Source organism: Larus michahellis, chromosome 3 (assembly GCF_964199755.1).
Source record: "Larus michahellis chromosome 3, bLarMic1.1, whole genome shotgun sequence".
Lineage (NCBI taxonomy): Eukaryota > Metazoa > Chordata > Aves > Charadriiformes > Laridae > Larus > Larus michahellis.
The window spans coordinates 60,452,331-60,478,649 of NC_133898.1; the positions used below are offsets into that span (position 1 = coordinate 60,452,331).

The 26,319-nt window shown below is 40.3% G+C and overlaps 1 protein-coding gene across 2 annotated transcripts in view; it reads left to right on the top strand.

Moving 5' to 3' along the window:
• The first annotated feature begins 6,619 nt into the window (after positions 1-6,619).
• The window catches only part of TAB2 (TGF-beta activated kinase 1 (MAP3K7) binding protein 2), a 65,004-nt gene continuing 45,304 nt past the window's right edge, over positions 6,620-26,319 (top strand). The window contains exon 1 of one of the 2 annotated variants that reach the window (XM_074580378.1): positions 6,620-7,037. The gene's annotated coding sequence lies outside the window, so the exon portion shown is untranslated. Of the gene's footprint in view, positions 7,038-7,628; positions 7,860-26,319 lie in introns of those variants that run through there. The other variant, XM_074580379.1, reaches the window with a different exon arrangement.

Consider the following 26,319-nt stretch of genomic DNA (forward strand, 5'->3'; position numbering starts at 1 on the left):
ATACAATGCACGTGCATTGCCTGGTGATTCAGGTGTGATGTAACACTAAAAGACTAAATGATGCTGTTATTGTGAAACAGTTTGACACGTTTTCTGTGTAAGGCTATTAGTGAGAGGACTGCCCATTGGTACAGCTCCACTGCTACTGGGAAGAGGCAAAGCGCTCGGGCAGAGTAAGCTGCTGTGACCACTGGCATCTTGATACAGAGATGTTCTGAACAGGGCCAGATAGCACTGCACTTGAAACGCCAAAGGAACTACATCTACACCAGAATTCATACTTTGCCGCACCGTTGTTAGCAACAGAAAGTTTCTGCTGGAAAGAATAAAATTAATATAGACACAGTCTAGTAGAATTGTATCCATTCTGGTTTTGCAAATGATGTAAGTTCTCCTTAAATGCTAGATGTACAATACCAAATATTTAGAGAGGTTCTTAGCGTTAAAAATAAATGCACATCAGCGCACAATGCATACAAGAGAATTAGTCAGCTGACATTTATTGCATCTATGCAATTATATACAAGTATGTACACTCAAATGAGCAAATTCAGGTGCGTGTGTGTCAAGACGCTCAGTGTTTAAAAAGCTTGGCCTCCTGTCTGTCCTCTTCTCCAGGGAATGCAATGGTATCTCTGGAACAGCCAGGCTGTTACTAAACAGTGGGAAAATTGCTTTTGAAGCTTGTGCTTGCAAAACAGTTTTTTTCCTTGATGCGTACATCAATTTGCTTTTGGGGACGCAAGGATGCAAAAAAATGTTTTTCATCAAATTAAGAAAAGGTGCTTCTGTAGCAGACTAATTAGATAGCTATCTAAAAGAAATGTTTTGTTTAACGCCTGATTTCTTCTTTAAATATATAAATACCAGCTAGTGTTTTAAAGCTTCTGTAGCTGTGAATGGCTCTGCTGTCCCTGACTGCAAGCTACGTTTTTATTACTTCTTCCCAATAAATTTATTTTGCTGACATGGGCCCTAATCCAGCAAAGTGTTAGAACATATTCTTAATTTTAAGCGTGTGAGTAAAGCTGATATAGAACTTTCCTATGCCTAAATTTAAGCGCAAATTTGTGTATGGCTTAGCTGGGGTTATAGTTTCTGTGGGTTATATTCTGGAGGATTGTGTGTATTTTGCAGAATGGGTGCCCTCCTGATGGAAGAACAGACTTAAGCTATTTTGTTATTTAACAGAAGATCTTGAGAAGAAAAAAGTACCAACAATACATATGTTCATTATGCAACTCCTAACAGACTTCCCACAATTTGCTCTTCTACCTCTGCGTAATATTGTAGTAGCTGAAAACAGCTGAGATACTAGCTGGTTGTTTTCATGAATGACCACCATATTTTCTGTATCGGTTTTCCTAGTTGTATTGAGCATTTTAGCTTAGAGACGAGATGATCTTTCTTACTTCTAGTGAGCTGATGGGCTAGAAGTTCAGGGTTTCTTAATATTTGGTTCTGTGATACTGAAACATTTTTAACTGTGGGCATATGCAAGTGATCTTTTCCCACAGAAAAGGTAAAACCTTGAGAAATGATGACTGCAACATAGCTCAACTTGGAACTTGAAAGTCACACAGGTGGAACAGGAACTTGGTGATTTTGACACAGTAGCTAGAGAGTAGCTGCTCACATAGTGAAATGTATTGCTGCAATTTCCATTCCTGCTGGCAATCTCAGACAGACCTCAGACAGAGTGGACCTGGAATCTGAACCGCCTTCTCCAACAAGGGCTTGCATGAGATGCAGGAGGAAACAAACCAGTAGAGTGCTTACATAAGCTTACAGGATTAATTCTGTTTGGTTACACCAGTAAGTTTTCTACAGAAATAAAGAATCTGGTATCGCTTTTCATCAAAATTTACTGTTTCTAGTACATATCAGCATTAGAAAGCTCTGAGTTACTTTTTTTTTTTTAATATGGGATGGTTTAAAGGCTTTATGTGTTTCATTTGTACCATGCAAGCTGTCAAGCACCACAGATGATGAGAAGAAAAAATGCAGAGAATCTGTACTAAGCTCTAATTTTACTTAATAGCAGGCACAGGATTTATTCAGAGAGTTTTATTATTAAGTGAGGAGTTAAGGTAATTACAGCAGTGGGGCAGAAGGCCAGAAGATGATGGAGAAATCTAATACCATGAACCATTTAGGTTTAGAGGGTACTTTGGGTTATTTTTTAAAATATGCTAGCCACCTACCAGTAACATCCTCCACATTTGGGGGAATTTAAACACAATATAATTACTGTACCTTGTGTGTTAACATATATAATAAGATTAAGTATATTGCAGTTTGCACTCTCACTCTCACATTTACAAAGTGTGTAAAGGAAGGGGGTTTGGCTGCAGTCAATGAGAGAGAAGTTAAAATCAGTAGCTGGAAAATCAAAGAGCTGTAAGACGTTCTGCAAGAGTTTTTACTATGAAAACAGTCATGCCTGATTTGCATCTGGAACAGGAAAGTCATTTGTTTGGACTTCAAGGTATGTTTCCTGTCTCAAATCAGCAAGTTATACCTGTGCAGAAAAACACTTAAGCCCATTCTTTGCCTCAGGTTTCAACACAGCATAAAGTTTAAGGAAGTGGTTGAAAGGTACCCTGAAGAAAGACGGACCTTAGCAAGAGACTAGGTGTTTTGCTGAAGACCCTAAAGACACGCAGTGACTATATAACAATATTATATAAATCTTAAGAAAAGCGGACTTTTTTTTATCATTACTTTCTACTGAATTTTCCACAAAGCATAGGAAAGAGTAGATTTGGGAAGAAACAGAACCAGTATTTTTTCTGAAGTATCTTGGAGCCTCAGATGGTCTTGGCTTTCTATATTTTATGTCACGAATTATCAAAAAATAATTTCATAAAAGAGACATATGGTAGCATTAAATAAGATTAAATTTGTCTCCCTAGTAGGTATGGACTCATGTATGTCATGTGAACATATATTCATACATTTTTAATTCTCTTATTCAGAGCACTGAAAGATCTGTAAATTGTTGATGCTATCAAGGACGCACTTTTTCCAACTTAGTCAAAAAATTGATTTAATATGGCAGTCTTTCCCAGTTTTAAAACAATTATTTAAAAAACTTCAGAATTGCTTTGGCTAGACTAAGATATTTTCCTTCAAGTGTAAACATTCTTCTAAGACACTCATGATCAATATAAATGAATAGGTTTTTTAATAGGTTATTGAAAAGAAAAAAAAAAAAGTCTTACCAAGTCTCCAAAGGCGTATTATTTCAGGATATAAGATCAATACATAGCCTACAATAATGCTCCACTGTAACACAGCTCACTATGCTTTTAAAATTTAAATGCCAGGGTGGGCTGTCTCTCTCAATGGATTTCTGTTATGGAAAGGCCTTATCCAAATCTTGCAAGGCTGCTAGAACTCATGAACCACTAAGGCACCTCTTATTCATATCCTTATCTCAAATGTCATGTTTGCTCTCTGCTCCTAAATAGACGAGCTGTTAGGAAGTAAAAAAGCTGGTGCTATCTTGAAGAAAGGAAGGGAACAACCTGGAAAACCAGGGGAGTCTCAACACTGATAGTGGAGCTGTTTGTGTTCTGTGGATTGAAAAGAAAAACATCAGGGCACAACAGCTTTTCGTAACTGCACTCATGTGCAAGCTAAGCAACCCGAGTTCACTATAGTCTTTGAAGAATTTGACCTGAAACTCATTTTGTTACCAATATATTTTCTTCTACTTGAATGATTATACTTGTTTGTTATTTTAGGATTGTTCATAAATTCTGAGCTCCCAGAGCTGATGTTTCTGATTAAAGAAGAGTGTTTTGGGTTCGGTTTGTTTTTTAAACCAGACTTGGAGTTACACTGGCATTTAAAACAGAAGGAAAAGATAGTAAACTAGAATATTGACACTACAGTTTCCAACACGCTCCTCCAAATAAACATCAATAGCTGGACTACTATACTGGAAACAAAAAGGGTTTTTTTAAAGCTATTACATAGTACAAGCACTCATAGCGGTGTGGGGGACACAAGTGCTGAGAACCTTCACTTGAGCAAAGCCATGTTGTGTACTGATCACAGCTTTGGCTTTATGCTGAGGCTCTGCAGTGGAATTTACTTCCAAATCCAGCATTGTCCACCTCTTTACATCTGGCTGCTGAAATTATTGTACTATGGCACACAGCTGATAACTTTGAGAAAGAACAGGAAAAGTACAATGCATGAAGCTCATGAAATAAGGTGAATTTCTGTATTTCCTTGTCACATTATTAATCTAAGTTCTAATTGTTTTTATAGGAAAAGCTATGGGTGTAAGCTCAGACTGGGAGCTCCCAAGGACTGTCCTTTGGCCAGTGAATGCTACCTCTGTTTTTGCCAACCTGAAGACTGACAGACCTTCTGTCTAGAAAGATAAAAAAGAAATTGCCAGGTGAATGTTTTACGGAAAAGTGGTGTTTTTAAAGCTGCCGATGACACCGTTTTCCCCTGCGGAAAATTGATTTTAAACTCAATTTCAGAAATAATTATGCCAGCTGTTGTGGATTGGTTTTAACTGCACTTATCTCTTATCTTTTCTAAAAAGCATTCTCAGGAAATTTCAGCATCAGAAACATCAGTACCAAGCTGACAAAATCGACTGCCCTTTGCAGAAATGATTTTCCTGTACAATATGTTTAGAATAATCCCCCATTCCTATTTATAATTTCACTTTCTAGCAGTGAAGAATATAAACAGTCTGATGAAGGTTTTAAAACACGAACTCATACCTTGTATGGCCAAAATAATGGGTAATATCTAAATCACAGGGAAAGGGGCAAGGCTCTGACTCGACCAGACCGCCGGGTGCCCCGCTGGTGACTGAAGCCTTGATTTGCACTGCGGTAAGACGTACACCCAGATTTTAATATTAGATAGATCCTCCTAGTTCTTGTTACAGATACATAGGAGTTCTTTTCTGAACCTCAGTACACAGAACTATTTTCCTAAATACATCGCTCTTCGATTTCGGGCAGGTGTTAAAAAATTATTCCAAATTGGCTGCTATAGAGGAGAGATGAGTAACTTTGACAACGGACAGACATAGACATAGAGGCAGCGTGGAGAGTCTGGGAGAGGGGGGAAAGGATCGTGCAGCTCCCTCACATGATCCCAGCACTTAAGCACTGCAGTAAATACTGCTGATGGAGCCGCCGGAGATGGTCTTTCACTTTCCTGTGGCAAATCCCTGTTATAGCAACTGTAGGCAAAAGGGTCAAATATTTAACTTGGTATTAAACTTAGCAAAATAAACTCAGCAAAATAAACTCAGTTTCTAGTGCACAAAATGTATTCATGTAAGTATACTATCCTGTCTGTCTGAAAGGTCACGTATGGCTTAGCAAAGTTTGAAACAGTTGTGCTGGAGGAGTCAAACAGCATTGTGCTTGAGCGGACGACTGAGCACATCATGAATTGTCTACAGCACGGGTTGCAAAAGAGAACGGTTTGATTAATGTACCTGAACAATTACAGTGGAGCAATTACTGGATGGAGGGACTGTCCGTTGTTAGACAGCACCTGCTCACTGTAGGGAGGAAGAATCCAAGAGATGCAGGAAGAAAGGAAATACAGGAAGAGTGAGAAAGAGTATCACACTCCCCAAACCAATTGATTTACCAGGTGATTTTACTCATCTAAAAAGCTGTCTTTTCGTTTAAGATGAAACTTCCTGAATTATGGAAATGCAAAGACCGACTTGAACACCCCACTGAAATCAAGGATGCCTGTCTATTGTAGGAGGAATCGGATCCCTATTTTCAAGTCTGCACGTTAGGACCCACGGTGAGTCCCGCCTGGCTGGCAAGGCTCCCCTCCTACAGATGACGGCCCCGCTGGCCCTGCAGGCTGGGTCGGGGGTGCCTTCTGCAGGTGCCGGTGGCTGCTTCACCGGCCAGCGTACGGGCCCCCGCCCGCCTGCCGGCAGCTTGGAAAGCAAATTAGGCCGAGCCGTACCTCAGAGGGATGATGGAAATCACGTACTCTGTGTAAAGCATGAAGAAAGTTAGGGAGAGCACCACCATTTCTTACAGAAAGTGCCTGGCAATCGCCTCTCAGAACAACTGTTTCGGATATAGGGGTGGGTTTTTTTTAATTAATCCTGCTTTTCCTAGTTTCTCTTTCCCCTTGCTGATGCTACCCTCTGCGATAGCTGACCTCCCTCCCTCCCTCCTCCCTCAGCTCCCTCACACCCCGCTGCGTTTCCCGCCGGCCTCCCCTTTCCCAGGCAGGCAGGCGGGCGGGCGGCCCACCTACCCACCCCCTGCCGCCGGGGCGAGGGAAGAGAAGGGGCCGCGGGGGCCGGGGGTGCCCGGTGGGCAGGGCAGGGGAGGCGGGGGTCCGCCATGGCCTGAGGCGCCGGCCGTTGCTCCGCGGGGGTGGGGGGCGGCGCGGGACTCCCACGCACCGGGCAGGCGCTGGCAGCCCGCTCGCGCGCTCGCCGCAGCGCCCCCCACCCCCGTAGCCCCCCCACCCCTGTCCACGCCCCACCCCGTGGGCGGTGCCGGCGGAGGCCCCCGCCCCGGCCCCCCTCCCCCGGCGGCCCATTGGCGCGCGCCGCCTCCCGTTACCACCCGGGGCCGGGTCTCGCGATGCTGGGCCGCCGCCGCCATATTGTGACACTATTTTGATTCGGAGCCGCAGCGAGCGGGGGGGAGGGGGGGGCCGGGAGCGGCGCGCGGCCGGAGCGGTCCCAGCTGAGGAGGGGAGCGGCGGCGCCGCAGCGGGCACCCGCTCACCGACTGAACCCACCCACCCCCGGCCTCCCCGCTTCTCCCGCCCGCGGCGGCAGCACGGAACCCCCCTTTCCCTTCCTTCTCCTCCTCCTCCTCCCCCCCCGGAGCGGAACGGCGGCGGCGGGAGGCTGCGGAGCGGGTCGGGTCGGCGGGGTCCCCCCTGCCGGGCGGAGGCGGCGGCGGCGCTGGTGGCGGCGGCGGTAGTGGCGGCGGCTGCTGCCGTGGTGGGGGAGGCGGCGGCGGAGGAGGAGGCGGAGGAGGAGGAGGAGAGGCGGCAGCAGGGTAAGGCTGACCCCGCCGAGGCGGGCCTGGTGGCGGCTCCCCGGGCTGGTTTCCTGGCGGGGCTGGTCCCATCCCCGGGGGGCTGCAGGGGGAGGCGCGGAGGGCCGCCCCGCAGGCCTGAGCAGGGCAGGGGGCCCGAGGCGCTGCCGCAGCTCCTCTCCCCACCCCGGGCTCTGCCGAGGGGAGGGGAGGCCTGCGCGCCGGGAGGGAGCAGCCCCCGGCACCCCGCTCATCCCGGGGTGGGGAGGAGAGGGCAGGGGCGGGAAGCCGCCGCGCAGCGGGGCGTCCGGCGGAGAGATGGAAACTTATTTTCCCTTCGCCAGTGGCGGAAGCTGGTTCCCCCGGCGCGGGGAGGGACCCGGCGGGGGCGCGGGGCGGTGTGCGTGGCGGCGGCCCCGGCCTGCCCTGCGGTGGGGGGCTGCGGCGGCCCGCGGAGGAGCGGAAGCAGCCTGCGGCGGGCTGTCCGGGCCGGGGGGAAAGGAGGGGAGAGAAGGGGGGCTGGCCTGGCGCCCAGCAGGTGACAGGTGTGAGTGCGCTGGGCGAGACTCCGCCATTTGAGGATGAATTAACAGGGTGTCAGAGGTGCGATTTTTCTTTTTTGGTGCCCGGGTGTCTTTGCGGGGGCTGGCTGGGCTCGATTCCATATATAGAATATTTGGGACGTTAGTTTCCATTATTCGAGGCAGTTTAATTGTTGAGTAGAAATTCTTGAAATGGTTCTGATAAGAGGGATTTCGAAGAGAGGAGATGCATAGTTTCCTTTTTTTCGTCTTCTTTTTTTGAGTTTTGTCCCTCCGAGAGACCTGGGAACGCTGTGCAGAGGTGTGTAGTACTTTGTCTCATTCATTGAAAGGCTTGTATTAAAAGTCCGAATGCTCAGTCCTGTTAGATGTAGGAGGGGCTTCAGGGCAGGGACCTTGTGTTCTTCCTACTTTACCTGGTAGCTCAGCAGAGCCTGGTTTGGCCTGAGACCTGTAGGTGTTTTATATTAATGATAGTAAGTACATACTTTAAAAAGGAATCCCGAAGGAGTACTTCTTAGCAAGGAGTGGGTTTCAGCTGTGGTTTTCTAATCATCGTAATTTTAGGGTATTTGATATTGACTGAATAAAGCTGTTTCTGAAGCTCAGCTGTAGAACGTTGAAAATGGTGTTGCATATAATTTTCAGTACTCTGACTTACGTAGATGTTTAAAAGACAAATGTTAAAAACAGAGTAATTCTTAGACTGTTCAAATTGTTTTGTATGATAACTTTAGCCACCAAAATGGTACTACACGTGCACTACAGTAAGAAGGGCTAGTGACTCTATAGCAATAGCACTATATTAATCATTGGCCACAATCTGCTGAAATCAGGAATAATTTTCAGTTTAGCTAATGATTTACCAGGTAATCAGGCATTTGCATTTCATATACATATTTCAATTATTTGTTCTTTATGTGTATTTTTGTAATTGGGTTTCGTCAAACCTCAGAATTCTGATATCTGCTTTTGGCAAGAGGGAAGTTCCACTGACAAATTAGGAGAGACATGTCATCAGCTTCGCTAAGTTCTGCCCTCCAATTTAAATGAAAGTTTCAGTCACTTATGGCTGTTATCCATATGTTAAACTTACGGATGCTCGTCTGTAGGTAGTACCTTGGCTTGTGCTGCAGCAGAATGGACACTGAGCGGACTCTTGATTCCTTTTAAAAACTGAGAAGACCTGGATGTTTTTTCCCGTTTTGCTTCACAGGAGAGCCTGCAAAGGGGTAGAGAGGAGGAAGGCTGTTGGAGGACATACTCAGTTTGGGTCACCCCAATTTTGTTTCTGAGAGATGTTTGATAAAGCATCATCCCTGTCATTACATGTGGGGGCAGTGCCATCTTCTTGCTATGCTATGCTACGCTACCCTTGCTTACACCAGCTTTCAAAGACTTTGTGAAACGTAAACCATTTTCCTTCTCAACGTCAAGAGAAGTCAAAGGGTTCTCTTCTCTTCCTTTAAGTTTCCTGATATAAAAATAGAATTATTGAAAATGGGCATTCTTCCGAAGACACTGTCCTGGTAGAAACTTCTCTTTTCCAACAGTGACAGAATGGAAGAAGATAGTGTTTTTTCTTACCATGGCATTGTTTTGAAGGCTGAGGCCCTGCGTTGTTTTGTCATGATCTTTGGCTTTATAGATAACTGGTATGCTTTTCAAGCCTTGTAGAATTAAACCTGTCATCTGTTGAAGAGATTATTCTCAGCAAACTTTTTTTTTTTGGTAGGGAGCTTAAAGAACTTTTGGCAAACTATTTCTTTGTGAGAGGGTACTTTGAAACATAAAACTAGATTGTTCTTCATCCTATTGCAAGTGCTACCTCCTTATCATGATCTCCATGGTTGGAAAAACTGGAAGAAATAAATTCGTCAGATGTGACCTCAAGTTTATGAAATGACTGTAAAGTTAGGACTGAGGGATCAGGCTGATCTTTTCTGAACTGCTGCAAGCGGAATGCTAAATGATGTTGCTGTTGGTGCTTTTACAGGAAATAGAACAAAAATTCCAGTGATTCAGAACTGGATTTTTTTAAAGCTATACTCAAAACTCAAATATTTAAATGATTGAAATGAAAGTTAACTTTTTTTCCCACTAATGTATACAGTGATTCAAGTTGGGTTTTTTTTCTCTTTAATTGCACAGTAGGTTATCTCAACTGGAAAAGTATACACTTTCTATTTCAAACAGGAGAAATGCTGGTGGATGTTCTAAAATGTCTTGAACGCTGCTTAGCAAACTGATCTGTATTGGATTCCACATATATAAATGCAACTGTGAGAGCAAGAAAGCTGTCAAATTCACAATTGGATAATATTTTTATAAACTCTTAATTGTAGTCAGAGGTTCCAGTATAATAGTTGTTTCAGTTTCACCCTCTCCTGAGAACACTTACCAAGAAATCACAGCCATAATATTAATGCTCTCCCTGATAAAAGTTTTTGTAGACCTTTATCATTATCATAGTAAAATTGGGAACTTATTTTTATTGAACTGAGCAGCAAGGTCAGCTCCCCTGCAAGAAAGTATTCCAAACAGTGTACAGATCTTTACTGAGTTCTTTCTAGTTTTGTGTTACGCTGCCTTTGGATTTTGGTGTTCGTTAATCGGTTGTAATCAGGTTCTAGTGAAACCAAATGAAATAGCTTGACATAACTAAAGTTGAAAGATCTGTGTTGTTTGTATATGGTATCCTGATATCCTTGGAACATGTCTGTTGTTGAATGAACAGCATCACTCAGGATGTTCTGGTTGCCGTAGGTGCAGTTAAATAGTTAATATTTTTAGAATGTGTTAGATTTTTTTTTTTGGTGGCAAGAACTTGAGCATAACTTATGGTAATGTGCTAAATAAACTTTGTTTAAATTAGTGTCTGGCCACAGAATTTCACAAAAAAAAAAAGATTCTTTTGTTTAAAATATGCATTATGTTCTTAGAAAAATGCTATATGTAATCAATTTTTGTAGCAATATGGAAAATGTATTGCTCTTTCTTACTCTAAGCACAGATGAAGATCAAGTTTCACTGTCTTTAATGATGAGTTGTTTAAAACTCATTCAGATCCTGGTTGTACTATGAGCAGAATTTAATTTTTCCATTATTTAAAAATTGGTGTTTCAGAATGGATGTAAAACTTGTGGTCCCTTTAGTGTTTTGAAAAGTATTAACTTAAGAACACACAGTGGTAGGAAGAAACCATATATTTTTGGAGGTTGCGTATATGAGGTTTTTTTCTAAATAAAAAAAAAACCCAAACAACCAAAACTGTGCACTTATTAGTCATGATATTGTTAGGCTTGCTAGAATTTACCAAAAATAGGACAAAGACAGTATATATGCTTACTACTTCGATGGTTTTCTTAAGTTAGATAAACCCTCGAATAATAAGTATGTTGTTCCAGAATTAATCAAATCTAGTGCTATGTGCGTAGTGGCTGGTTGGTCTGTAGGGGCTGCCAGTGGAGAAGGCAGAGTTCCACCTGCTTTTCCTCTCATTGAAGGCATGAATTTGAGCTTCTTTTTTTCTACAAAAGTTGCCAGTTTTCAAAAATTTGTAGAAATTTACACCTCCTTTAAAATGCACTTGAAAATGGTTGGAGGATGCAAAACTTATAAAAAGGAGAAATAGAATGCGTAAATGCAGTTTCTTTAAGAAACCTTAGTTAATTAGACATGCTAGAGAAGAAATTTTTGCTATTTGGGAGTTCAGAATCAGCTCTTCTCACATGGATGAGATGCACATATTTTATGTGTTTGGGTTTTTTTTAAAGAACTAGACTTACTGTTGCATTTTATGTATTTGTGTAATGTATAAAGCATCTTTAATTTGCCCTTCTAAAGCCACAAATCTTGAGCAATTATGTTTTCTTTAATCCTGTATCTTGATAAATTTTGAGTTTATCAGCTAGTTTCAGCAAAGAAATTAGCCAAGGGGCAAAGTCTCAAAGACTTTTACATTTTAATAATGTTTAACAAGCTTTGTTAAAATTGATGGCTTCATTCAGTAAGACCATCTCTTTAGGGAAAAGTTTTGCATAAATTTAGCAGTTACCTGTATTTAGCCTGCCAGTTGGCCAGCAACCAGTTGTCTGTGGGTAAGAACTAGATACGAAGCTCAGGACTCTTTTCTTCAGTCAGTAGTTAGAGGACATGAGAGGTTAAGTATATTGTGGCTAGTGCTTGGAAGGGAGGGGTAAGATAATAGGCATCTGGGGTAGAGGTGGAATGTGACTACTTGGAACCCGGGGGCAAGGCTGAGACAGAATGCAAATCTATGGGAAATGGGGCTTTGTTATGTTCTGCTATTTATGGGACGGTGCCTTTAAGAGGAAGGTTAGCAGCAGCTGCCAGTTTTGGTTTACTGAAAAAAAATCACAATGGGTTCTTAAGAAGATGAGAACTAAAAAAAAAGGCTGAGAAAAAGGGGGAGGAAAAAAAGAAAAGGTGAGAGATATCAGGTAGCTGAGCAGAGTGCTGGGCTGCTAAGGTTGTGTTACAACAGTGGCACGCTTTTGACTACAATGGTAGAAACTCTTAGGGTGAGGTGGCTGTTAGATTTTGGGTGATATTTGTTGCTTCCACGCATACAGAGCCTCTTCTGCTGTGCCTGCATACATGTTTGTATGGGTCTCATTGGCCGTGATTGCCCTAACCACTAGACTGGCACAGTGCCTGTAGCAGCACAGGGCAAGACTGTGCACGGGTAAGGGAGGAGTTGCTTAAACTGCATAGGAAATACATGTTATTCTCAAAATACTTAGTCAAAAGCATTATTTTATTGTTACATCCTATATAGTTACAGAGGTTTTGGGTAATGTGACTTCAATGTTGGTCTCATGCTAATAGTGTAATTCAGTCATGCCTCTGGGCTGTTGCGTGCAATGGTATATTTAATGTACTTCCAGGTCTAATAGATTTATCTGTGAAGATGAGCCATGGTAGAATCAAACTGTTTTAATAAGCCTGAAATTAGTTGCTTTTTATTACAGATTTATTAAAGATTTCAGATTATACAGATTATTACAGATTAATTCAGATATTAGAGATTAAATATTTCATGGAGTTCATTGAATCTTGAAATAAGTATTTGTCTGGTATGTCTATTCTGTAGGTAATGCTAGTAGAAATGGGTAAGAAATCACTGACAGACGTGAAATACTCTTAACAGCAAACTTTTAATTTTATTTGCTGCAGCATATCTTTATGGTTGAAGGAGATGCTTTGCTGTTACCAGGTGTTTTCATATTTTTTCACTTGTAGAAAGATCAATCATAAATATATTTAGGGAGTAATTTTTAGAAAAATTCTTAGAGGCTGTCAAAGATAGGGCTTTAGAATGCATTTTTGAAAGGAAATTGCATTGCATGTGTGTTAAGAAAAATAAAATCTCATTTGTTGAGCCATCTGTTTATCAATATGTTCTCAGAATGTCTTTCTCAGCAGGATAAACTCCCTGAAAAAAAAATACAGTAAGTTTCAGAATGTCACCACCCCATTAGACATTACTACTTGTTACTGGTCCAGTGTCTGAAGCTATGACTAATATGTACATACAGATAAATCATCTGTTTTCCTGAAGCTGTTGGGGGTGTGGGGTAAAATCAATTTCTACTTTATACTGAAGGTTAGAAGTGTAGAAAAGTCTTTTCCCATGCAAGTCCTGTGCCTGATTTCCCCAGGTGGAGAAAATTATTAACTCTTTCACTTACATAGGGAAAAATAAAGCACACACTTAAAAAAAAAAAAGTCGTACAGTGTGGCATGTAATTGTATCCTTTGTCAATTCATGTTGTGTTTAAACCCTTAAGAAAAGTCTCCACCTTCTGTGTCTGTGCCGTGCTACATATCTCTTTTTATGGTACTTCTCCATTTATTTACAGCACTCATATTTTTGTTTATTTTTTCTTGACTCTAAAAATCTGTCCCAGGTGGAATTTACCTTCTCCAACCGCCTTTTTGATGATATTCTATCCTATTTGTAGGTCCACTGTAAAAGAGGAGATCTGTTTATTCATATCCTTTCTTCACTCTCCCTTGCCTAAGCAATTTATGATCTATACTTTACAATTGAAACATTGGTGCCGTCTTGTTTGTGCTTATCTCTGGCATTCTTTCTTGTTCTAACCTTTCTTCTTGGAAACTTCTGTTCCTTCTTAAGAGACCAGTTCAGCACTTGTAACTTGTTTCCCATTCTGTTTCCTCTTAAGAGTATCAATTGCTAAATTTGCCCCTGCACCATTTAGGCTTTCTTGAGAGAATGAGAGGAAAAAAAAAGTGTCATGAGTTCTGTACTTGGATTTCTTTCAATTCATTCAACTAGTTTAAACTGCTACTTTTGATTTGTTGGACAAACCTTTGTTTTTTGAAAGGGAATGGTAGGTTATCTTTCATAGACAGCCTTCTATAATCTAACGGGTTTAAGCCTGGGAACAGGGAATCTTCAGGGGCTCAGCAAAATTATGCTTAAAAAGGCATTTTAAGTTGATAAGTACAAAGCACTGTGTTTCACGTTGGCTTATAAAGCTGCTTCGTTTAAAACTTTTGGTGTCTTGTTCCCTTTTTTAAAATACTAGTCCTGTCTTTGGTAAATGGGGATAAGATTTTGTGTGTATGTCAAACTCTGTATTTTAAACTGAATACTGGAATAATTGCCGATACCGGATTATTATATTTTATTTATGCTTTGGTATTGGACAGAGAGCTTGACTTGGATTAGGCCCTTTTGTGCAAGGCACTGTATAAATATTTATTAGTCAGTCCCAGAAGAGTTTGTGGTCCCGTGAATAATAAAGTTTGTTTATGAAGATGCATATGTTGGATTAGACAAAGACATTTTGCAAAGTATTAGTTATTTTACATCTATTACATCTCTTAGTTCTTCAGTCATTTTAAATAGTGCCAATCTTAAATTAACTAAAAATGTCTTTAATAGCTGTAATTCATTTAGCTGTTTCAGTTTCTACATGACTTTTAATATTATCTGAACAATTCATACAACAATTGTGAAATTGCTTGAGTTAGACCCTCACCAGTTTGTATTCATCAGTAGCTGCTTAGAGTAGAGGTAGGTGTATCAAAGCTGGGAATTCTGTTGAAGGTTGTGACAGTGGATCACATCTATGATGCTTACACTCAGGACTTCAATCAGAATGAGAACATTTTTTTGTAAAATGAGTTGAATACAAGGAGAAAATTGCCCACTAGCAAATTTTTTAAGCAACATAACTTACTTCATATATTTGAGTTAGGACTTAGCACAAATGTGTGCGTAAAAGGGGTTGCTAAAGCATTAGTTCCTGTTCCTCTACAAGAAGCACATTTTGATCTTCCTTTCCCAGGCCTAAAGTGCAACAGTTTTTGGATTCCTCTTCCACAGTATCTGATGAAGGAGAGTAAAATAAATTGTAAGCAGAGGGAGAGAACTGTCATTTGGATTGTGGAAATTTCTGTTCTCTCCAGCCTCTTGTTTCTAGCAGGTGATGTGTTAAGCAGTAAGGTTCAGAGAAAAATACCCATTATTTGTTTCCTTTTTTCCCCTGCACAGGGTTGAAAACCCCTGTGGTTTCCAGGCTGAAAGGAAAATATCATTTCTCCCAGTAATGCTTTCATACACATACTGCAGAGGGGAAAAAAAATCAGTATAATAATCTGTTATCTTCAGTCTTCGGGTGATGTGGGTCTCGTCAAAGCTATGAATGGTACCAACATGGCTGCATCGTTTTGGATGCATAAAGAGTGTCATCCTTACGTAATGTAGCTGTATGCATGCAGAGGTTGCTAGTGTAGCTGCAGTTACACATGCAAAACGGTGTTAGTTTTCTGGAATAGCTTCAGCCTTGACTTGGGTAGCAGTTTTGGTTTATTGATACAAAATACGTCTTTGCTGCTGTGAAAGAAATGCTGTAACTCTTCTGTCAGTATTTCTAAGTGAAATATTCCTGGAGTAATATTACAAAATGGCTTCGGGATAGGAAGTTTAAAGCAAAAAATGGAAGAATGCAAGTATTTGTGAGCATCGGTGGCCAGGCTGATAGTTTACTCTGATTGAACAGGGAAGATTTCTTTCACTGACACAAGCAGCTGGTCTCTGGTACTTGTCTCATCTGTCTGTGAGCCAGGTCAGTCTATGTACTGGGGGTTAGAAAACTAACCAGAAAAAGCTGATTGCTATTTAACTGTCTTAGGTTATCTCATGGAGCAAGACTAACCCCTTGATGATGAGGAACTGTTAGACCAGTTCAGTAGTTTCCTATACCTTCACACTGAGGGGGATGTTTTGCACTACAGCAGTGACAGTGTATGGATTTGCTATCCTTTCCCCGTAGTTCACTGATGTGGTTTATAGTATGATCTCACAAACAGGTTTTTCTGCAAAACTGAGGGATGGCAAAAACGGAGAAGAAGAGATCAAGAGTTCATTAAGCTGTTATTGTTGAAGGAGAAAACCTCTCATGAAACTGTAGACCTAAGAGTGGTGCTACGATAGACAAGCAGGAAGACCAGTTCAAGAATTCATCTCCGCCCATCTGTGGCACTGCACCTGTTTGCAGGGTCACCAACTGAATCGCCAAAATGATGCAAATTAAAAGCTAGCCCTTCAAGAAGTAGGATGGAAACTAGTTGAACTAACTTTACCACAGAACCCGTGTTCTGGCACTGTGTGAAATCTTCACCAGTAGCCTACCTGGGTGAAAGATGGTAACAGTAATCTTTCTCCAGTTATCTGGAGATAATCAAGGAGTTTTAAATGCTTTCAACAGGCATATTTTAATTAGTGAGCTTTAGGTGATGGTGCCTCTAAGAATCCTACCAGTCTTCTCCTTATCAGTAAGAATGGCTAGGTTTTTCTAAGGTGTTTAATCTTTAAATGTTGTAGTTCAGTGTTGCAATGGAGTAGGAAAGTCGGGTCACATTGAAACCGGTGAAAGTGTGGCTAACAGATAAGTGTAACTGCAATGAGGTAAATAAACTATGGAAAGAGAGAAAGATGGAGAGAATCATTTAGAAAAAAGGTGCAGCACTTGTCAGCACTTGAGAAAAGGTGTGGTTAAAATAGGATAGCAAAACAGAAGTCTTGTAAAGATACTCCTCTATCACCTGTGTACTACAGAAGAGTATTATTTGAGCTGGCCTAGAGTCAGAGCCTTTTGTAACCTTTAATGGTTATGAGAGGAAGCTGGTGAGTCTATTAAATTATAGTCTACTATTCATCCATATTAGTGAGTATGGAGCTTCATTTAAAGATGAGTAAATTAAAATTAGTATGTAGGTGTTCTCTTTCTTTAAATTGCACATTTTTTATGGACTTTGGAACATAACAGTAGTTGCCAATCTGGCCTGCATGTTCACATTCTAGTCTGGCAGATACTAACAACTTCTTCAAGCTAAAGCTTAATGTAAATGTCTGTTTGTTTACAAAATGCTGTACAAAACACAGGTGTTTAAGCCTTTTCCGGGTGCTGAAGTTCGACATTACTTTATTTTTTTGTGGTTGTGTTTATTATATTTGTTTTGCTTAATTTTTCTTGTGGATTTTAGTTTCAAGTAAATTCCCTGTGACAGAGAGCGTCTTAAAGTTGAAGTACCACCTAATGGTGTTAGCAGAGTTGATGGAGCTTCAGGCTTCCTTCCTGTTGAAACTGGCCAAATGAACAGGCCAAACTGTAGCTTGTGTTTCTTCAGTGTAGAGCCATTGGCAGCTCTGTGGAATGTTTTTTCCACTCCCCATCAATGAGTGGGGAAATTCTTGCCAACGCAAATGAGATCTTGAGACCTGCAACTTGACTCAACATAATATAGTTCATGCTCAAAAAGATACTTAAGCTAGCAAAATATCCAGAGTTATACTAGCATGGGATATTGTTAATTAAAAAACAGTTGTCTTCTGGTTTGAAGTCTTTAAGAGTCTTAGAGTTAAATAGTATTTCGGCTTTGCCTGTGTGACTTCAAGCTGCTGCCTGTTTGTGATAAAGGCAAGTCATCACCTTATACTGTCATGTCAGTGAATGTTGCTGAACGCCTACAGTGACTGCTCAGACTGTCAAAATTCACTGATTTCAAAAGCACTTTCTCATTTCACGTTTTACTGTTGCAGTACAGCTTCTCTGGCTCTTGTAGTTTTGTTTTCTGATGTACCTGTATTGAGTAGGATTTTAAATTGATTTAGGAAAAGCCTAGCAGCTCCACTTTGCTTGCCTTCTGAACGTAAGAATCTATTGTCACTGCTTTGTCATCCTTTGAACCTATTGTGAGAGTGAAACTATTTGTAATTGGAAGGAATAATACTTACTTTGCTATTCATTTATGGGGAAAAAAATTGTGCTTTTATCACAAAATTAAAGCACAACAGGTTTTCTTCATACCTTTGTTCTTGCCAGCTCCTCTGAAAAGTCCACATTTGCATTCTTCAATTATGCCTGCCTGTAACCCATGGCTTAGTATTTTTGCAGGACAAGCATTAGACAATTGGAATGGGTGAAAAGTTGAACCCTTCTGAAATATGAAGCTAAGTATAATAGTTATGAATCCTTTGCCACTTTATCTGTATGACATTGTTCATCTTATCTTTCAAAAGTCGGTCTACTTCTATTAACAGGCATCTTATCTTTGTTGCAAATGCAAGAAATGTATCAGTATGTCTAAGTTGTGAAGAGCTATCCAGACTAGCAGAGTTACTTTTCCTCCATGGATTTGTTTAATATTTGTTTTAATAAAATGGAATCTTGGCGCTGTGTTTAGTTTCCTGAAAATACATGGTATCTGTCTGTATCTCTGGTTAGAAGATAAATACTGAGGCTTTACAATTATTCTTACTTGGATGTACTTTTTACATTTTCAGTGTTTAACTCCAGTTGTAAAAAGAAAGATAAAGTACAGCTAATTTCTTAGTTAAAGGCTAAAAGGTGATATAATATTCAGAAAACACAGGGGAAGGTCAAAATCTGAGTGCAAAGATGAAGTGTTTAATAAAGGGGGTGGGAAATTAACTCATTTTTAGAATTATTGGCAAGCTAATAACAAAATTTGTCATTTTAGTAATTAGTTAAACATTAACATTTTTTACTTTTGGCATGTGTTAATATGTCCAAAATATTGGCGGTTTTATAATTAAAAAGGTTTTTTAGACTTCATAGTTTAATAATACATGTATGTGAGTTTCAGAGAGAACCCCTTTCTGTTTTTGTTGCTAGATGATAGTGTAGTCTTGATATCTAGCTTTTTAAACAGTGGTTTACTTCTGCACTTTCCCTCTGCTCCTCGCCCTCCTGCCCCCCCCACCCCACCCCCCCAGCCCTGGCCCATAGTTTGCAAGAAGGGGCCTCGGAATATGGATAAGATAGGGACAGAATCTTAGTTGCAAGTGTTCTGGACTTTTTTAATGTGGTTTTTAGTCTTCTGTAAATCTTGCTGCTGTTGTGGGAGTCTCTTTCCTTCCCAAGTGGTGTGACAAAGTGGAGAACCCTACAGTGTTAAAAGCTCTTTACTCACCTTGCACTATGAGGCATCTTTTCTGTTCTTTCTCAGCTTTCCTCTGCTACTTTCCTCATCTGCCTTTTTCACAGCAGGTTATTTTTAGTTTTTTCCTTTTGAGTATCTAGTAGTCTCATTAGTCTGTATGTGGTGTCAGGACCTTTGTAAGGAGATATTGTTTAAGGTAGAAAAGGTAAAAGATGGGTTAATTTGTAAAAGGATTGGTGGCCATCTTTTAAAGGTTATAACAGCAGGAAACAATACATATTGAGAAGCCTTGAGTACTGGAGGCATTTCTGCTCTTCCCAGCTTTCCTCTCTCTGAATCCTGTGTGGAGTAAAGTGCAGAAAATGGGTCGGTGGTATTAGTCCCTCACATAGCAGGAAGTGCAGTGATTGCATCTTTCTTTCCTTTACAGAAGGCTGCAGAACAAGTAGCATTATTCTCTTTGAAGAAAGTTCATAGTGAAACATGGGAAACTCAGGGGGAAATGGCTAATCTTAAAATGATGTGTTATCGGTTCCTAGGTAGGGAAGCTGTTAGTTTGGAAACTAACAGAGAAGAAAGAGAAAACAACTCCTGGTTTCCATGACCATGCTTCTTCCTTTCATTCCCCTTTTTCCTGGCAGCTATTCTTTCAAATAAGTCCTCTGGTGCTGCAGGTCCTTCTGCCAGTGTAACGTCACAAGTGAAGGTAACTGCACTTAGATATGAAGGCAGGCTCTGTTAGCCTAAAACTGTGGCAGCTCAGCTGTAGGCCCCTTCATGATATGGGCTCCCTTCATATCCAAGGGCCTCAATTCCTCTTCTAGAGAAGAGGATAGATGAAATAGGGGACTTCTGCGGCCATTCGTTTCTTCATGGTATGGTCTTAAATAACTGAAGGTCTGTCTTCCCTAACTCTTGGTGGTAGCTTCCTTCTTGGTGGTGTCCTACCAGTCTTTCTGAAATGTCTCCACCTGCTCTCTCTTCTGGTGCTGTCTTTTAACACAGTTGTTTCCAGTTAGCTGCTAACAACTCAAGGAAGTGGTTTACTGTTATTAACCCTTTTTGTGTTTCTTCTGTAGAATTTGTATGTCTCTTCCTTCCTCTTACCCTATAGGCCCACATTGTAGTTTGTTTGTAACAGCTGCCAGAGACAGCCTTGTGTGGTTGGGCTAGGTGTTTAACTTCCTAAATGTTTGTTCTACTGCTAAGATAATGTAAAATCAGAAAAGTCTCTTTTAGTGTTGCGTACAACTTTGGGGTTTTTCCCCCTTCTCCAAGATTGCCCTCGGGAAAAATTAAGGGGTATGATGTGTAAATCAGTGTAAATTGGCTCTGCTTCTTTCCGTGTTCACACTGGCATTCATCTAACTAAAAGCTAAACTAGCAGGAAATTAACACCACTTCTGCCCCTACCCCCACTGGCTTGGCGTCCTGCAGGATCAGATGAGTGCCAGCAATGGCTTAGGTCACAGGAGGGAGAAGGGGAATGCATGCCTGGGAGCAGGAGGGCTCATAGTGGCAGTATTGAATTGTTTTGGAACTGCGTTTTAAGGAGTGGCTGAAATACCCAGCCTTACTGTCATTGAAGCATTATCAGTAAATGATACATTAATAAACAAGTCAAGTCCCGAACTAAGATGCAAAAGGAATTTATTTTTTGCCAGAGTCTGTCTTTCAGTAGGTATTTACCCAAACGTTGTATTTACCAATGACACCTCTCCTATCAAATAAAGAAATTGTTTGAGTTTTGTAAAGAGGAGAAAAATGGAAAAGAAAATATTCAAGCAGCCCAGAAGTAAAAGTGTGTGTGATACGGTCCTTTGTGCTCCTTGACCAGGAGAGATTGCTGGGAAATTAAATCTCAAAGTTCATGGAATAAACTGAGATGGTTCTCAAGGTGAGTCACTCAGGGTAAATGAGAAGGTAGTAGAAGCTGCCCTATAGTTCCTTGGTTTATGATTAGGGAACAGGAGGGAAGTTGGAGTTCATGGTACTTAGCTGCTTAGTTATCTGATGGCATGCCTGTCTGTCCAGTTGCTTCAGACCATTGATTCTGCTTGCATCTATTCCTGTGGGGAAATAGAACATGGGACTTTCTCATCAATACCTACGTGCCTGATAATGGTCACGCACTTTACTCTTTTTGCCAATCGGTAGTGATAGGCGATAGTCATATTTATTACACAAGGTGGAAGTGTTTTGAAAACGGTCAGTGTACTTTCAAGGAGTGGGTAGATTTATTTTCTTTCCTCATTAGCCTGCTTCCACCTACCCACCTCTCAGCTGATCAAATGGTTATGGAATGGGAGTTAACCATAAGAGACTTTACTGTTTTGGGGGCTGCAGGGCAAGATGTCTCTGGTCATGCCTGAGGAGAGCTGGAGTGCTGGGTTTGATACTGCCTTGAGGCTTTCCCTACTATGTCAGTTACAAGTGTAACTGAAAAAACTCATAAGTGTTGCAAAATGAAAAAAGGAGAGTTTAATTTTGATTGTAAGCCTAGCAAGGAAAGTTCAGGCGTTTTTCTTTAATAATTGTAGTCGTTTTCTCAGGAAAAATATGGGTAAAAGGAAGTACAACAATGCACAAAACTGAAGATGAGTTCTGTTTGATCTGCAGAAGTATATTTTAATCATACATTTGGTTATTACATTATGTCTTTAAGCCTGCTGTTCTCAAAAAATGGCCTACTTGAATAAACTCTTGCATGGAAGTTTTCCACAAATCCTTAAAATAACCAAAAAGTGTGCCCCCATTAGAAGAAATCTGCTTTTACTTCATTGAAATAAGAGAAACCTCTGACTGATTGCTTTAGCCAGTCATTTTCTATCTCAAAAACCCTTTTACATTTCAAAAAGAAATAATTTTCTCTGACTTGTACTTTTCAGTTTGATAAAGATTTAGACTGTGACGTGTAATAATTTTGTGTGGTATACTTTAATTGAAGTGTGAAGCATTTTAATATACTGCCAGTGTTTTTTTTCTGGATTGAAGTAGTGTGAGAGTTTCAAAGTGGTATTGTCTGTAATGAAACATCTTAATTGAAGCTGTTCTTGAGCAGAAAGAAATGTGCTGTATGTGAAAGGTGTAAAGGGGAAGGAGACTACTTTCTTTGAAAAGCTGGAGAACCTAATTTTGTGCCCGGATATTCTGAACAAACTAGTTTTTGATAAGGCTTAAATGATTCATTTAATCTCTTTTATGGTTAGATTCAGATCTCATGACAGTTCTGGTTTAAGATTCTTTCTTCACTGCTTAAATGAGGGAAAGGAATTGGTAATTTTTCATAGCTTTTTTTTTATTTTAATTAATTAATATTTATTTATTTATTTAAAAGAACCTGGTGATTACAGATGTTTGTAAGGGAGAGGTTTTTTTAATCTCTTCCATCTTTCTTCAGTAGTTAGGGATAGCGATATTCTAATATCTTTGCTCTGTTAAAGGACCATGATTATAGTGTTCACCTATTTGCAATATAATCACTTAAATGCCTTGGTAGCATAATTAAATTATTTGGTTATTTCATATACATTGTTTATTTTTACCTTTAATGTCATGCATGGGGAACAGATACTTGCTTTTATCAGTATTTGAGCAAATAGTGAGTCAGGGACCTCAGACTGTACAACTGTGTGTGTAGGCAGATCTTCTCTGATAGTCTATTCTGAGACTTTTACTTCTCTTTTCTTGGTTGTGATCATGTTTGTTTACATTTATTTTTTTCTTTCCTTGACAAAAAAGGGGACTTTGTTATTGTCCTTACATGTTAAATCATTATCCAACTTTGTGTAGGTAGCTGTTGAGGTGGTTATCTTTTTGCAGCTCAGTCACATCTTTCTTGGACTGAGAGAATGAAATTTAAAAAGTTGAAGACTGCTGGTATTGGAGGGGGAGAAACTGAACTTTGAGTCTTAAAATCATGCTGGTGTCTTATGTTTTGAAGTAGATAAAGAGTTTTAGCAGAGAAGCCAGTTAAAATTATCTTTCAATAGCAGATGCGGTTTCCAAGAACTCGATCACCAAATTGTTGTAGGCACGTGGACTTGTGTATTGGGGACCTTGTAGTTGTAAACAGTACTTGGTAGGATTTATATCAGTAACGCATAAGGTAAATGAATACTATAGAGGGTAGTCAAAGACTGTTTCTAGTAGGTGTTATTAACTCATATGTCCCCCTCCAAAAGTCTGCAGTTTAAACTGAATGTCTGCTGTGTGAGGTTTTTCTCATGAGTGGTTGTTTCTCAGGACCTTTCTCTCCTTGTTTTCCTGAGTGTCCTACAAGGGAATCTGTACTCTGCTCTTTCTGTATTGGTTTTTAACCTTTAGCTTACCGCGCCACATCTGTTTCAAACTACATCTGTAGCTGGTTTTGTCTTGCTGATTGTAGCAAGTGGCATTTCTATGATTGGAAAGTGAAATTTCTTCTTGTGGTTGCTCTTTAACAGATAGAGTGGAGAAAAAAGGATGCAGAGTAATTGAAGTGTTGGTTTCTGAATATATTTGTTCTGTGATTTCTGAATATATTTTTTGTTTACTGGTAGGATGTGCATGAAGAGATGACAGGAACAAGTAGCAAAAAAAACCCCACTGTGCCAACTCCAGTGGTTTTTCAATGAGCTGCATGATCATTAGTGTTCTTTGAGCCCCAGCTCCTGAAGTCAGATTTTCAATGTTCTTAAAACAGAAGCTTCTTTCCTTCAAGGCTGCAGAACACAGCCTGCACATACAAAAATTAAAGGTTAAAAATTTAGGGGGACAATCTTTTTTAAAAACCAACCAAAACCCCAACCCAAAACCCTCAAGAACCCAGGGTTTTCTAGGTTAATTATGAATGCTTCTATTTTTTTCCTTTTTTTAATGTTTGGAATGGGTGGACTGTAGGTGATGTGGAAATTAAAGGGGAAAACTGGAGAGAAATGAGGACAGGGCTGCAAGACTAAGACAAGTTCCTTCCCTTCCAAGTCCTTCGTATAGATAAAACTGTCAGAATGCATAGAAAAGCATTACTGCCAAATGTGAAACTGAAAGTCTGTGCTGAGTTTATAACTGCTCAGAGTCTTAATCTTCTAGACTGGTTTTAGTTTTACTCTTGCCTTCCATGCTGTCAGGCAGAGGCTCTGTGGAGCCTGATGTCTTTCCATAAACCTTAGAATTTCTCTAAACTTAGTCTCTAATGCTTAATCTGCTCCATTAAAGGGTATAACTGCTGCTTGCTTTGAATGAAATAAAGTGAAAAAGAAATTATACCGATAAGAATTCCTTTCTTCTTCTTTTTTGAAGCCTTTCAGAAAAGCAAAGCTCATTTTTATGTGGTCATGGCAGTCTCTCTTTTTGATGACTGTTTCTTACTTTTAGAACTGGAATTGCAAACACTTCTAGTCAGCTTCATGCTGATGATGACTATAATTGGTGTAAAACTACATTTGTTGTAAAATTACAATTGTAAAACTATCCAATTAAAAATTTGTTATTCTGAAGGGTTTTCACAACTGAGTGGTAAAATACAGATCTGTGTAAAAGTGTCACCGTTGAGCGTCTGTTGCCAAGCTTGAAACTGTTATTTTTGTGAATTGCAGATACCTGTACAGCTCAATTACTTGATGTGCTTTGTTCTTGCTTCATGATGTGGACAGCAGTTTGGGTTGGGGTTTTTTTTCACATTGGGGTAGAACTGTTATGTGTATGTGTTCATGGAAGATCTTGCACTTGGGCTGACTTGATTTTAGTCTCTTTGCCTTACTTCACTTGCAACTTCAGGGGACTTAATTGAAATTTTAAGGAGATTAGTGGAAAGATGAATTGGTGTTCAGAGATTACTTTCTGTTCTCTTACCAGACTGATGAGTACTAGCCCAATTGCTAACAAAGGAGTAGTTTATCTTAACTCTTTGGAAATTCATTGAAAGCTTGGAACGAAATATATATGATCTTTACTTCAAATTAATTCAGTCCTTTAGACTATAGTCTAATCACAAAATGATACAAGACCAAGAATTATAGAAGGTACCTAAAGTGAGCTAAGCATTTATTTTTAAAGGCTCAAGTGTCTTTAAATGTGTATGTGAAAGTGGTAGGCTTGAGAAACCAACCTTTTATGGTTTCTGTAAGCAATATTAGTATGGCTAGATATTTGTTGATGATAGCAGTAGCAGTGGTCACTTTATTTATAACTAGCAACATGCTGTTTGGCTGTTAGCTCTGTTAGCTCGGCTGTTAGCAGTCATTGTGCTTGTTCCTATAATTGGAAATAATAGATGGCCAACATCTAACAATCCCCTCCTGTTAACAAGAGAAATATATCCCCTGTCTGTACTCTTCCCCTACATGTGGGCTCGTATTGGCACTTCTAGAAGGTCCATTTTCTAGACAGCTCCCTCATCAACCAAAAAAATAACTTTCTGGTGTACTAGCAAACGGACTTGCCTCTTTGAAGTGTCCAGTGAGCAGAAGACACAGAGGAAAGTTACCATGGAGAAGGGAGAGTCAGACCTCTTCCGGTAGGTGGCAGCAGCAACCTGTTGAACTGGGGTGAACTGGAGGTGTGAGGGGACAGAAAAATGAGGACAGGTGTATGATAAACAGATGAAGAAAGTTCACTTAAAATAACTTGCTAGGTTTTCATGAACGATGTCCTGTTAAAGGACAGAACTCTCAGAACTCTGTCTGCGAAATTTGTTGTGGTGCAGAACACTGAACTCGAGAACACTTACCAAAAGAGGTCTGCAGTAGTATTTAGAAAGGAACCCCTCCGAGTGACAGCAAAGTGGTGGTGTTTGTTCAACTGCCTGTTGTAGGATCTTCTGAGAAGTAGATTAATTTAGGTGCATTAGGTCTTACCATAATGATTGGTAAGACTCACATAAGAGTAAACATAGATTTTTACGTAGTGTGTCTTACTTTTTGTGCGTAAACAGGTAATGCTTGTATTGGGTGATGTATTTGGGCACATCAAAATTCATTACTCTTACCTGGTTTTACACAACTGTGATAAGGTGCTGGAGCAAGTACCTGAGTAAAGTTGTGTGCTTATGGGCTCCCACAGACTACAGTTTAGTTTAACTGTGAGTTTATCAGAGTTTGGCCCATAACTGAGTAGTGCAGTGAAACCTCTGAAGAGGTGCATTCAGACCAGATGAGAAACCAGCCTGCTGTCTCAGGACTTCACTGGGGTGTTTCCTTTACAATATAGGCTCCTGCAGAGTTACAGTGAGGACGATCGGTAGTTTGAGATCATTCGGTCTAGGTCTGCCAAATATGCTGCTTATTATTATTTTGTTTCTCTTAATTGCTGAAGAAGTA